Here is a 14,482-nt window from a genome sequence, read left to right on the forward strand (position 1 = left end):
GAAGAAAAGAAAACTGGTGCTACCTTGTCTGTTCCTTGAGTAAGAAACAGGTGCTACGTAATTAGCGGCACCTGTTTCTTACACAAGTAGCGTAAAGTTAATGTCCGGTTTCCTGTCATCGCTGTGTTTGCGTAGCGCTCATGAAAGCTTAATTTTGAACACCTTGTATATGGGGAGGCATGGGGGGCGCGAGAAATGTTTTATGTAGACTTCAACTCGCAAGCAGGTGATGATGCAGCCAATCAAATCTTTATTTCCTCCTGAAGACGAAATCTGTTTGATAATGGTGAAACGTGGGCTATAACATTGAACTGCAAGTCAAAATAGAAAAGGAAAAGGTATGCGCAAAGGTGAGCTCACGCAGAGCAGGGGCATAACGAACTCGGAGTAAAGTTTTAGCAGACCGTTGGGCGTTGGTAAGGGTATCGTGCCTACCGGAACCAATCGCTGTCGTGTGTGACTCAGAATCTTATTGGTTCCGGTTGATACGGTTCGGGGCAAGGCATGTTATCAACGTTCCGTTAATATTCTATTACTCTTATTACGACAACGTAGCTCGTTCCTGAAAAACAAAATCAAAATCAAGTTTCAGACTGCTGCGCGTTCCCAAACCTGCATGTCGATCTTGCTTGAGACGAAGCCGGTTCAGACATCGTTCTTTCTTTTTCTTTTTTGTTCTGAAGGGGGGTTCATTTGCGAAAATTAAATTAATAAAAAAAATTAATTTACGGAAAACAATCCACTATCGAAAAAAATAAATAAGAAAAGCCATCGTCATCACTAATCCCAACACACTTGCTCCTAGCAACACAACCCCATGTCTTCGTACGTTTAATTCCCTTATTCATTTGTTAGAGAACCACAACTCAATTAGGCGAAGCATCCCGACCGATGGACCCACGAACCGAGCACCTCGCTGCAAAACAAAGGCGTGAGAGGTTATACCGAGGGTCAGCTCAACGATTTACTGCATGCCCACTACGCGCGCAATTTATTACGTATACGCCCTTATCAAAGCCACGCCTCCTTCCACAGTGACCCCGCCCACTGGAAAAAGACATCTCGAAAAAAAAAAAAAAAAAAAAGACTACGCTATCTTGAGGTAGCGTGTTCAACTTTCTTTTGGCGACGAGGGATTCGTCCTCCTCTCCCACGTAAGAGAGGGAGAAAGAAACGCGGTAAAGGCTCTCCGCCAGCGGAGACGAAAGAAGGGCAGCGTCGCGCGCAGTAACGGACGTTTCGCGTGGTTATAGCACGTGACTGTGTCACGTGCAGGCCGTCTCACGTGCGTTCAGTTATTGCACGTGCTGTGTCGCTGGAAATTTGAATCGACGGTTTTTGACCCGCGTGTTTCTACTTGGCTCTGCTGTGGTCTGTTGACGTTTGTGGTGCTTGGTGTACTTGTGGTGTTGTCAAAGTACCTGTTGTGGTTTCGACGTCGTCTATGGATTGAACTGTGGCAGTGGATGGTACAAGAATGAGACGGGACGGCGAGAACGTACGTATATTTTTTTTTTCTGGTATCTTTGCGCTATATGGTGTGACTGATGCAGCGGAGGAACAAGAAGGTTTAAAAAACAAGTACGTGTGTTTAGTGTACGAATGAAGAATAATATACAACGGGTACAAATCGATATTATTCCTGGTTCGGTTATGCTCAAGCTGTTGTTTCATAGTGTTTTAGTGAAAGTGAAGCAAGCATTGCATCAATAATGTACGCATTAGAGAAATTTCATTGCGACATCGATTTTGCTCAGACTGTCAATCAGTGGTTTATCCTGAATCACAAGCACGGAAGGGTGTTAGAAAAAATGGGTGGGAGAGGGGCATTATTATAGTTACGTCATGTTACTTATATACGTCATATTATTAATATAGTGACGTCACCATAACATATCATTACCGACATGTGTCTAAAGCTGAAATCGCAAGGGCACCCCCTGTAGAGGTACACACTTGAAAAAGTTAGAGGGGTGCCACTGAACATATAGAGGGTGTGTGTGTGTGGGGGGGGGGGGGGAGGGTCTGGATAAATCACTGCTGTCAATCCATCGCCCTCATAAAGCGTGTCATTTGATAAGTCGTATTGATCAGCTCCTTTCAGGAAACAAGAGCACTGAAAAATTCAATTGGCTTCTGAATGTAGACTCCATTAAATTGTACTTTCTCTCTCGCACATACTATCTAAATTTTTTTCTTGCGTTATACTTCCTACTGCGAACTTAAGAGATACAGAGAGAGAGAAAACCCCCCAAGAAATAGAGTAAAGCATAACAAACAGTCACTGTCCGGGTATTTCCGAAACAGCGATTAAAACTATACTCCGCGCACCGAAAGAAAAACTAGACTGAAACCTTACCTAAAACTACAACTCATGAAGCGCTGCCGAGACGATGGACATGTACGCTTTCGCTGGGCTCCAAACAAAATAACCTCCACATCTAGCGGAACTTTTAGTTTGGTTTAATCTACCTCGCAGCTGGTAGTGCACTTTCGCTTCCATACCTTGAAAATGTGACGACGACAAAAGGCTAAGGCACCAAAAATACACACGAGTCCAAAGGTCGCCCTCCGTCTCCACGCCAAATTGCACACTCGCATGCTTTGTTTACACTACGTGGCCCTGGATTGTCTAAACCCTTAAGACACTGTCAGCATTGTTTGCGTAAGCCTCATAACAACACGCATCCTTCTTAAGCCTATCGTCTACGCAAAAATAAAAAAAACAAGAAAGGCAAAACGCCCAGCTCATCCACGCTTCGTTTCCAATGCTGCGAACGCAAACTGTTCAAATAGTGAAGGGACGCAGCGACCTCTGCACTTGAGCGAAAACTACCCAAAGCCCGCCAAAACCAAAAGACTCAGCAGACGCGCTTCGAGACCCGTGTCAGATTTGTTTATCGGAAGAAGGCATCGTTGCGTTCCCGGTGGCCAATGTCCTTGAGGCCTGTAGTCCCTGATGGCTTCTGTTTACGGACATGCTTCTCCTTCCACAGGAATAGCGTCCACGTTCTCCTGCTTGATTCCTCACCGAAACGTGCTCGTCTTCTGCTAGGTCTGTGGGACGGGCACGTTTTATTGCGCTGCTTCCGTGGTGCCCTCTACAAACATGACGGGACTGTAGTCTTCGAACTCATGACGAATGTTACGGCTGTTTGCATGACGCTGCTGACATCTGCAACCTCCGTGCTTTTGATAGGGCTTCCCGTATTGTACCGGACTAAACAAGACGCATATTCCTTTTACCGTTCTTTCCTCTCGCGTTCAAAATGGTTTTTCGGTGGAGACAAGGAGCTTTCGCGTTGCTTTGTAGCGCCCCCCTGCTGACACCCATAATACCGTGCAGCAGGTGTCCCAAACTCAGATCGAGTGGCGGACCGTATTTGACTTTAGATGACGCCATCGAAGGCAGTACAGAAAGGAAATAACCATCAAATACCCGCGAGGATAAGAACAGGAGTGGTGTATCGGGCATTTATGTTGATGGTGGGGATCTCTTCATGTGTTTCCTTTTCTATTTCAATTCAACTCAATTCAGAATCGGTGTCCCTATTGTGGTGCAGCACCTTGGGTATGCTGAAGGACCACACCTCGCACACCGAGAGAAGTAAGCACCTAGTTCTCCCATTTTGGGGAATTACGTTGTCCTTCAGATACGACTGTACTATATGTCTGTGCTCATTAGCATGAATGCATGCTTGAAAATCTGCTTTTATTTCCCAATTCGCCATTAATTTTTTTCTACACTGGAGCTCCTTTTGTGTCTGGCGGTCTATGGGCCGTAGAATAAGGGATTGCGGGCTGCATGTTTGAGACCCCTGCCATACAGTGTTGCTTATAGATTAACTACAAAAAAGGGGCGACAGGAGACACACACCGACACCTGAATTTATTCCGTCCATTCAGCGCTCTGCATTGTCAAACGCTATTAAAAGCAAGTGCGACAGGCAGCCCTACCCGCATGGGCGAGACAATTCGCATTGTTGCAATATCAGCGATAATAGAATGGCATGAGCTGTATAGGTATAGGTCATGTTCTATGATATGGTCCCTTTAACGTCTTCAAAGAGCCGATGTCTGTCCTTACAAGTAAAAGAGCACGTTCTATAGGGTACTGGCTGATTGTGTAGTCGTGCTTTCATCTAAACAGGTAACGTTAGGGGATGAGCCTGAGGACGAGAACCGCCCATGTTTCGAACAGATAGACTGTTCTTCTTCTGGGCCAGTCTTCTTCTTCTGGGGCAGTCTCGGTTCGGAATATCGGCGGCGCTCGTCGTCAGGACATTTTCCGTACCGGTCCGCTGGACTTCCTGTCGGGGTAAGCCCATCGAAGTGGTGACAAGCAGCTCACACGGATACCCATCGAGTATATACTCTAAGAAAAAAAGGTATGATTTTCTACCCATTTCGGTAGAGCTGCATTGCAACCACATTTCTACTCCAACCAGTTTCACCTTTTGGGTATAACTGCAGAGTAGAAAGAAACAACAGACCCTAATCTGTCGTTCTGCCAGATTGGGTAGGAAATTCTACCATTTTCTCTTAGAGCAAACGTGAGAGAGAGGACCAAGGGAAAGGGACGCCGCCTCTTATACCCACGCGGGGGAGAAGGCGCGTGTGGATTGGCACGAAATGGTAGAAGTACTGTCCTGCTACCACTTTGGGAAGGAAATTCAACTTTTTTTTTTCTTAGAGTGTACGCTTCATCTGTAACCATTTCCCGCGCACAACAACAAGTACTTCCTTACTCACAACGCTTAAAGTTATTCCATAGAAATGAACTACAGGAGCCTTTGCTCACTTTCCACAACGACCTGTACTCCCAGACGTGTCGACATTCCACACGTGCTGGTATCCCGAAGCCTACAAGACAAGGACGAAACAAACAAGCAAACAAACACAGCTTTGCTCCTGAACATTCTACAAAGAACACGCGTCAGATAAAGCAGACGAGCCTGCATGGCAAAACGACAGCTCTTTTACTCGAGCGGCAGGTCTTGCGAGGAGAGGAACTAAACAGGGTCGTATATAACCGCGACAACAACGCTCCTAGTGTCGACTTGTGCAACGAAACGTGAGACGGCTGTCAACCACACAATATGACAGACAACTCTCAGCAACCACAGCCGTCCTCTTGAGAACACGCTGTGCGGGACACAACACATGCAGTCTATACTGGTAACTCGGATATTTTCCTTACGTTTGTGTTGGGTATAAAAGAAGGCTGAGAAAAGACATGGTGATAAGCGTGGGTGGTTCAAAGCGAGATGTTCGGGGTATATAAGAAAACAGTATTTAGGACTGGGAAGACATGACCCCGTGGTTCAAGGAAAATGGGGTCATCGCGCAGTGACATGGCACTAATTGGCGTTTAGAGTGCTGTCACTCATGTTGAGGAGTTCCGAAAATAAGCAACGCGAAACCCGTCTGAATAATATCTGACATGCAACGTGGACGGAAATTACATCCGGGACTTCAAATGACGTCACTAGTCATGGTCCTATGGTCATTTTCAAGCACAACAGCGTAACGATGGTCATCTTGTAGTATTTTGTTTTCATGCTTCCAAACTCATATCTTTCAAGACCATGGGCATTGTCAAATATCTTCTTGCGTGGACATGTCTATCTGTCTTGTACAGCTCCCGACAGCCTTAATAATAACACTTGAAGAAAAAAATCAGTCCCATTTCCAAGCGTGATAGCAGCCACCCTGGGGCCACTGGGAGAATGTTAAGTGAACAAAATATTTGCTTTAAACTAACACAATAATTTTGTTCAATAAAGATTTCCTCACGGTCCAAAGGGTTGCTATAGCCGCGTTTACATGAATACGACAATAGCGTATCGTATCCAGTTGTCGAATCGAATCCTCCCATGTAAACGCGTCAATTCGCTAGGAGAGCGTATCGTATTCAGTTCGCTAAATCGCTGGATCGAGACGGTGGATGCACATTCAGACTGTGCATCTAAACAGACGATGCGCCTCAAGGCAAGAAGAGAGGATTATGGGAAGCGGCGTTCGGCTGCGGGCTACTTGCGTCGTCTCTCCTAGTCGGGATCACAAAATGATGATATTAGGGAGTTCGCAGCCACGCTCCGTTCTGGATATGTAGGTTAGTCTACACACTAACAGAAGCAGCAGGGCTTGCAGCCGTAGAGCAGATTTCATTCTGAAGTACGCTTGAAAATGGGGCGTAGATGCTACGTTTTCGACGTTTCAGCGTTCGGTGCGAAGGTAGCGGACACCGGAAACGGCAGTATTTGCGGAAGTGCGCCTCTAACAGTGATAGTGATAGTGATAGTGGCACCTAATCCCTTTTGATACAGGGCAGACTTCCAGGGTGGAGTCACAGGTGTAAAAATAAAAAGAAAAGAAAATTGTTCTCGATGAGTTCAATTCGTTTCTGTTTGTTACTTAGGTCACTTCTGTGGTTGTCTCGTGGGTCTCGTGAGTCTGTGTTTGATTTTCTCCCAGTGCACTAGGCGGCTCTGTATCTGCTTGAAGGGCTCGTTTGATGGTGGGTCTTCCACTTCGCTTTCAGTTTCTGTTTCAGCTTGTTTGAACAAGCACTGCATGTTCTCATCCATTTTTTTTTATCTTGGGAGCATACTCTTTGATTTTCTCGCACTCGGTTAAAATGTGTCGTATGGTTTCCGCCGCTTTTCCGCATAACTGGCACGTAGGATCAACGTTTTCAAATAATTCACTCCTTCTCTGGTTCGTTAGAAGGCATCCGGTGCGTGCTTGAAAGAGAAGTGCGCTTGCCCTGTCTCCTTTGTATTCCTTGCAGGTCTCTGGCTTCTGCTTGTGTTTACTGTAATACTTGAGGCTCTGTTTTTTAGTTACTTTCTTCCGCCAGTCGTCCATTTCGATCGCATTTATCTCTTCAGTGGTGATTCTTGTCCACTGTGCCTCGTTGCGTGCTGTCTGTCGCCTCGTATTTCTACTAAATTTTCTGTCATATTGGTTGATCTTATTTATCCATCCAGATTACAGTCCGCAGTACCTCATATGGTGGAATACTCTCTTTGCCATTGATGTTTCTGGAAGGTGAATCAGTCGGCTCAGGTAGTGAGTCTTGGATTTTGCATCTCGTGCCGCGAAAGTAGACCATGCCATTTCCGATAACTTTCGATTTAACCGATTTAACTTTCCGATATGACACGGCGTGGCGCCACCTCCGGTCTGGGCTCGATGCGCATTCATGTAAACGGTGGCGTATCGTCTTCTCTCCGGTTTCGACTCGATTCGATACGCTTGTGTCGTATTCATGTAAACACGGCTTATAAGAGCGCTCGGGAACGAGACCGTATTCTTTGCAGTGTTATTATTAAGGTTGACTGGAGCTGTGCATATACGTCTCTTCTTCAAGAGTAATGCAACCATGACGTGGAGTAGCCCACCGGTGCCACACGTGCAGAGCAAACGACATTATCGTCTTATGCCATTAGGGTTCCGAATGGCGTTATCCACGAAGGTCGTGGCACACGCCAGTTTGTGTTGGCATTAAAGGGGCAGTAAAATGCAATAACAACAACTTGCTCTCAAATGAAAGTCAATGTTTCAATTAATATAATGCAAGCAAAATTAGTTCACACATCGCTATCGTTTAGAAGAAAAACGCAATGAAAACAGAGCCGTCTTTTGTGCGGCAACGAATGCCGGCAACGCAGGAGAGGCACGCGCATACTTATATCGTGGGTATGTGGATTTGGAACGGGTCTGATCGTAGTGTTCCGTATATATGTGCGGCATGATGCGCAGTGCTGCATTTTTCAATACCGATTCACTGAATTGTAGCTCCGTAATGGAATTAAAGTTTTCAATTATGATAACAAGTACGCGAAATTAACATAGCGCGTAATGTAATTTGAAGGGAACTTGTCTTTACCTTCTAGTGCCCCTTTTAAACGCCATGGCGCTCATCCCCCAAAGGCTTTAGGCGGACAAATACTCACTGCCCGTATATCACTCATCTGTTATGTTGTCATATTTCGTGCCATATATAGCGGCGCAATTATTTCAATAAATATATTCCGTTATTTGAAAGAACTCAACTAGCAAAATATAAGTCCGCTTCCACTATGGAATTCCCGCAGGACCTCCAACCGATTCGTGCTCAGGAGACGGAGGAGGAACCTAATTATGATGTTTGCTTCTTGAAGCTCGTTTCAATTCGTTTCTGTATAGCTATCATACAAATGCAAATATTACTGGTATGGCGACGTTTGACTACTTATAAACACATACACTGCGTGCAGCCAAAGAGCTTCGGCTTCTTATTTTTCCTAAATGCAAATACAGTCGTATACGCTTAGTGCAAATGACGATAATCTTTTATTTGCGAGTTTTAGAAGAACACGTAGAAGATTGATTGATTCATAGGTAAACGAAAAAAAAAAAAAGGAAATGTTACTCCCAAACTACTCGGGACTGGCTACTCCAGGACGCGTTATTTAGGCTTCATTGTATGTAAAACAAATGAAGGGAAAGGAGGGCTGAAAAAAAGAAAAAAGAAATAGGAAAATATACCAATCTATACACTTTGTGAGGTACACGTGTCCTGACGCGAGTGCGAAAAACTGATAAGAAGTTTCATGATAACGTTTCCGGAAACATGATAAGCCAAACGCCTGATTCCGGTGGAGTCGCTGATACCTGATTGACTGACAGCGATAGGGAGCCGGAACCGGATGGTGCTTACGGTTCCACTCCCTATATTATTTCACAAATGCATACTGCCCATTTTTTGTTGTTTCAACGCGTATCATGTGTATACCTCAGCAGCGGAAACCGCAAGGATGCCCTCGCGAGGAAATTAAAATGTCAGTGTGGGCCCTAGGGGACTTCACAATAAGAGGTGGGCAATTGTCCGGCTTCAGCCTTTCGTAGGTGAGCAATAGATATCTTCCGGTTTGTAAACAAATGACGTCATAGTGTTCGACGACAGCGCCACCAATTTGGTAGAGTTGAACTACGCTCAAAGCTATAGGGGCGAACAAGGTCGCTCCCGAAAGCCACGGCCCTGAGGGGATTACGATGGCCCCTGAGAGGGACGCGACCTTCGGTCCTACTTTTCTTTCAATAGGAGGCAGCGAACAAGTGCCCATTCGTGGAACCTAGCCCTTCCCTTTGTTTGTTTCGGTTTCAGTCTGTCTACCAACGTCATGATGGCGTTTCTTGTGTAGTGGTCTATTGTAAGCGCCTCGTATACATCAGGTCTGTCCCGACACCTGGAAAGCCTCCGAACGTTACCTCCTCAGAGTATGTGTACACAACGTCAGGTGTACCCTTCCTGTGCGTATATTTCCGAAAGCCGCAATGCCGGACAAATAATTCACTTCAATTTGAAAACATTTTCAGTTTTTCATTTTCAAAATGCATCTAAAAAGTTCGCCTATACAGAGGCTCGCGAATCATCTTCCCGTAATATTATCAGAACCCTCCCCTAAGCGCTTACAAACTTCATAATACCAACAGGCGACAGAGGCCCAAGCTTCAATTGCGCAAATCCCATATTGTAGTTTTTATCTCATAACCTGGAATTTGCTCCGAGTCTCTTTTTTCTGTTTTGTTTTTTGCAGTTTCAGAGGGCGCCACTGCATAGTCCCTTAGTACGTTTCCGTTATGGCCATCCATCGACAATACCGCGTACGGCGTCAAAAAGAGCAAAAAAAGGCTGTTTCAGTTTCTCTTATTGCTCTACACTGAGCCAGGAAATCAGTCAACGAGGCTTTTTCTTTTTTTTTCCGCTCTTTTCACTTTGCGGCGCTTTCCCATAATGCCCTACGCTTTATCGCGAAACAGACAGGTGAAGGAAGAAGGGAAAGTCAGGAAGAGCAGCGGAATAGGCGCCAGGGTCGATACTTTCGAAAAAAAAAAGAAAAAATAATCTTCTGAAACATCTTGCGCTAAGCTAATTCATCGGAAGCAAGTCCTCCCACATTATTGTTGATCATGATTCGTGTTTGTATGCCATACTGACGATGCAACACCAAACGTAAAAATAATATGCAAGCGAACCGGTGTATACACGTGCGTTGGCAACACGTCCCTGAGCTTGGGGGAAAACACAAAACCAGCAGCTGTTCTGCTGTTCGTTTCGTGTTAAGCTGTCCACTTTCCCCCAAGCTCAGACAGGTTCAACACGCAATGCCTATATCGCTTTTATTTCTTTCCCCCTTTAATTTACGGAAACAAAATCTCGGACATTCAAATGCTTTTACACGATCTTCGAACGCGTCACTGAGGAAAATTTCGAGAGTCCCTCATCCCGGGTATTTTTCTTTTGGTTAAAAAGCGTTTTGCTTGTCTAAGGGCACCCGATGCAGTTATGTAGAGCTTGATGAAGATCTACAGGGACATGTCTTTCGACTGCGATTCCTTCTGCAAGTTCGGAATCCGCCATCGCTTAGTGTATAGCTCCATACTATACATTCACATTACGTATATCATTCTTCAGCCAAAGTGGCCCAACGCCAACATCCTGAAAATACCACGTCTAGGTGGGAAGTTCAAAGTTGTCTTCATTCTGTTCAAAATATTGACGAGTTTCACACACATCGATATACACGTAGTTGTTGAAATGTGGCAATCGTCGAAAAAGCAAGACAGCGGCGGGACACGAACCACGCACCTCTCGATTGCCGGTCAAGTGCGCTAACCAATTACGCGATGCTGGCACCTTTTTCCCGACGACTTACCAAGAGGAGTCATTCCCATAGTGTCTTTTTTTGTCCGCTGGTGGTGGCGGTGAAAGTGCTCTCCGTTAATTGTCGGCCTCACAGAGGCGGGCAACGTCACGACTAACGCCCTGGTGGAATGTGCGTCCTGGGCCGACTTCTAATGGAACTGCGCCGACGTATGTCTGAAAGCGTCCGCCGCTTTTTCTGTCCGCCATATTGGTCAGGCAGTCCGCTGGCTAATAACACGCAAGGGATATGGATCAAAGAGTTGCGCTCATCTAACTTCTTTTCTTTCTTTTTTTTTCGCGCTAGCGCCACGAAGCAACTGTGGCTACGAACGGCGTACACACGTGGACATATGGAGAGAGGACAGAAGGAAGGAGTGGAGGACAATGGGTTGGTGTGCGTCCTGGGCAGACTTCGAGGGAACTGCGCCGACATTCGTCCGAAACGTCTTTCGACAGCTTTCTTCTTTTGTTCTGCCCTTTTGTCGGACGCGCTATGGGTGTCAATCCATATTAGATATCAGTTACCAACCATTCTGAACGACGATGCATCTACTAATATTAATGCTTTAGCTTTAAACGATGCCAACATTTAGTGCAATTTCTTGATTAGATTCTTTTTTCATCTGTATGCTGTGTGAGAGATTTTTGTTGTTGTTCCAGGCTGAGACAACGTAATGTGTCTTATATTATGTAATCTATATTATGCTGCTGCTGCTAAAAAATGTACGGGGAGCTATGACCTCGTCAAGTCTTTCCGGCTTTTTTGCCACAGTTACCCCCGCACCGTTTGGGGTAGTAAATAAATTTCATTCATTCATTCATTCATTTATTCGAAGACCAAAGGAAAACCTCAGACAGCACAGCGGGTGGTAGGATTCGACCCCAATCACCGATAGTGATCAAACTTCTACCTGTCATCAGTCACCAACCACTATAGGCTCAACCACTTCCGACGAAGTCTCTCCTTGCCATGCCACCGACGAGAGACTGGACTCCGACCTAAGATATTTCATTTCTCCCAACCAGGGTTCCGCATATGGGCCTATCGAAACGGGCGCCAGAAATCCGACGCCGAACCGACAGCCCGAAATCGTTGGAATTACCGTTCGCAGACGAGCCTGGGCGGCATATTGACGGTGTTCGCTTGCATGGGAATTGAGCGAGTGGTGTGGCCCGTCAAGCGACGCATATCGTGTAGCTGAAGCCACTCGATATCACGATTTGCACCTTATCAGGCTACTAAGCTACGGTTCATTCCATTCATTTCAACGTCTCTTCTTTCTAACTCGGTGGTTCTCAAACTTTTTCGCTCCCTTTTGCCGTTCATCGCTGCGTTAATTGTCTCCCTATATTAACTACGAAGCTGGGCTCCGATCTTTTACTTTCGCATAGCGATCGTAATCGTTATATTTAAAGTTCGCGAATCACGGGCCGAAGTAATGCATTTAACGCGCGCTAATGCTAATTTAATGCTAAGCGAGCGCCGTACTGTCCTAGCAAGAACGTTAGCGTACTGGCCATGATGAAAGATGAAAGTCACTGAAAAGGTTAGCCAGCTGTAGGGATCGAACCCACATCTTCTGGATTGCCGGTCCAGGGCTCTACCAATTGAGCTAAGCTAACACACCTCTCCAGCGACTTTCGGGGTGCGACATGTAGAGGCTTTGCTTTGCGAGGCTGCGAGGCTTTGTTTGTATATGTCCCTTCTACGTTGTTCCAGCCTCAGAACATCAGTTTATCACTTGTACTGGCCATGTCACGTCGAGACTGGGAGGTGCCCGGGTTCGAATCCCGGTGCCGGCTGTGCTGTCTGGGGTTTTTCCTGGGTTTTCCTCGGCCGCTTTCAGACGTATGTCGGCACAGTTCCCTTAGAAGTCGGCCCAGAACGCACATTCCCCCAGGGCGTCAGTCGTGACGTTGTCTACCTCTGTGAGGCCGACAACGGCGAGACCTTTCGCCAGCACCACCACCACGCGTTATTGGATAAGACAAGTTGGAGATCCAAGTCCAAGGGCCCAGAACACGCAAAATTGTATTGCCTCTACAGAGTGTCTTGAAAGTATTTTTTGTGGCGAGCGATCTTACCTCCGGATAGCCCTTCCAGTACTGTGCTCACCCAGGAGCCATCATGACATAGGATATACCGCCGAGGCGCGAGGGAGATGTCCTGTTTCTTTTTTTAAAAAAATCGTGTTAGCGCCGCGAAGCAACTGTGTCTATGAGCGATGTACAGACGCGGACAGATGGACAAAGGACAGCAGGAAGGAGTGGGAGACAGGTGGGTTTGAGTGATTCCTGGGCCGACTTTAGGGGGAACTGTGTCGATACTCGTCCGTAAAGTCTTAAAGTCTACCGGAAAACCGAGGGAAAACCGAGGGAAAACCTCAGGCAGCACAGCCGGTGCAGGTATTCGAACCCGTATCACCCTCCCTGTCTCGGCGTGAAAAGCGATCATGCTTTGCCACGGGAGCTGGTAAGATGTCCTGCGCATGATATACACACGCAGAGTGCATGCAAGGGGAGATTGAAGGCCCCAAAACCCCCATTGAAATCCCCAAATTCCCCTCAAGGGGAGGGGATTCCCCACCGGTTGAGAACTCTTGTTTTAACTCCACAGATTCCGACATCGTCCAGACCAGAGGCACAGAAACCCAACAGGGAGCGCCATTCACACGCACAGTTCATTGCTCTTTCCATTCTTCTCGTGGCACCTTCCTTTTCACCGCATCCAATTGGACCGCACCTCGGACGTGACTGCCCTTCGTACTTTCGTGCCGGCGCACAAAACAGCTCGAAACAACGGGCCGACCAATTTTGATATAGGGCCGCCAAATTTACGACCTCCCGCTTGTTTCCCCGGGTTCCGTCCTGCCACGATGCATTCCGTTCATAAGTGGTGTAAAACTGTCTGAAAGAGCATCGTACGAATGGTATTTTGTATACCGCTCCTTGGGCAAATACTGCATCCACCTGAGCGAACGATAAGATCCTCGTATGGGTAAACACCCTTATCGCACGGGTGCCACCTTTGTAGTCCTCACCGCGTTGATTGCTCGCAGAAGTGCAAGAAATTGTGGCATTTAGGTGTCGGCCTTCGATGAGAGGTTTCCTGGAAGCTGCTATACTCTTAGATTAGATTAGACTAGATTGGATGTGGAGCGTCGAAGCGACTCATTCGATCTTATGGCGGTAATTTTAAAAAGATGCGCGCGGCGCAAAGCAACATGGAAACTTTGAGGGGCACTGCTCCGTCGTCTGCTTCGGTTATGACTACCCCTGCCGACGCTGCTACTGCGCACACATGGAATGTTGTTGTTCTTCTTCTACTACCTCCGCCTCTGGCAGTCTCGTAATGCTCTAAGGTGCTATAAGTTCCCAGGAGCCCTTGCGTGCCACGCTTCTATTGCTCTTCCGCTGCCATCATGACGTCATTCCAACATATTTTTTGCTTTGTGTTAGCGCCGCGAAGCGACTGTGGCTATGAGCGACGAACAGACGTGGACAGCAGGAAGGAGGGAGAGACAGGAGGGTTAATATGGAGTTTTCGGGAACCGATTGAGCACACACGGTACCATCAGTTGGGAGAGAGGGGCAGCCACGCGCATGCGCTTTACCTCGTGGGGACTACCTTTCCTGCGCGAAATTCTTCCTGGCCGCTTCGAGGTCACGGTCGGTTCGCTTCCGATCGTTCTCTTTCGGGGACTCCTCAACGATGATGAAACATGGCCGCCGCCGCCGCGATGGATTCCATTTACTTAGCAGCAGCCAAGTATTCCTTGGATGACG

At 46.7% G+C, this 14,482-nt stretch overlaps 1 protein-coding gene across 1 annotated transcript in view; it reads left to right on the forward strand.

The window, feature by feature from the left end:
• The first annotated feature begins 1,283 nt into the window (after window positions 1–1,283).
• The window catches only part of LOC135387939 (protein Wnt-5b-like), a 245,233-nt gene continuing 232,034 nt past the window's right edge, over window positions 1,284–14,482 (forward strand). Inside the window, exon 1 of the mRNA XM_064617169.1 lies at window positions 1,284–1,498. The gene's annotated coding sequence lies outside the window, so the exon portion shown is untranslated. The remainder of the gene's footprint in view (window positions 1,499–14,482) is intronic.

This window comes from Ornithodoros turicata, chromosome 3 (assembly GCF_037126465.1).
Source record: "Ornithodoros turicata isolate Travis chromosome 3, ASM3712646v1, whole genome shotgun sequence".
In the NCBI taxonomy this organism is placed as follows: Eukaryota; Metazoa; Arthropoda; class Arachnida; order Ixodida; family Argasidae; genus Ornithodoros; species Ornithodoros turicata.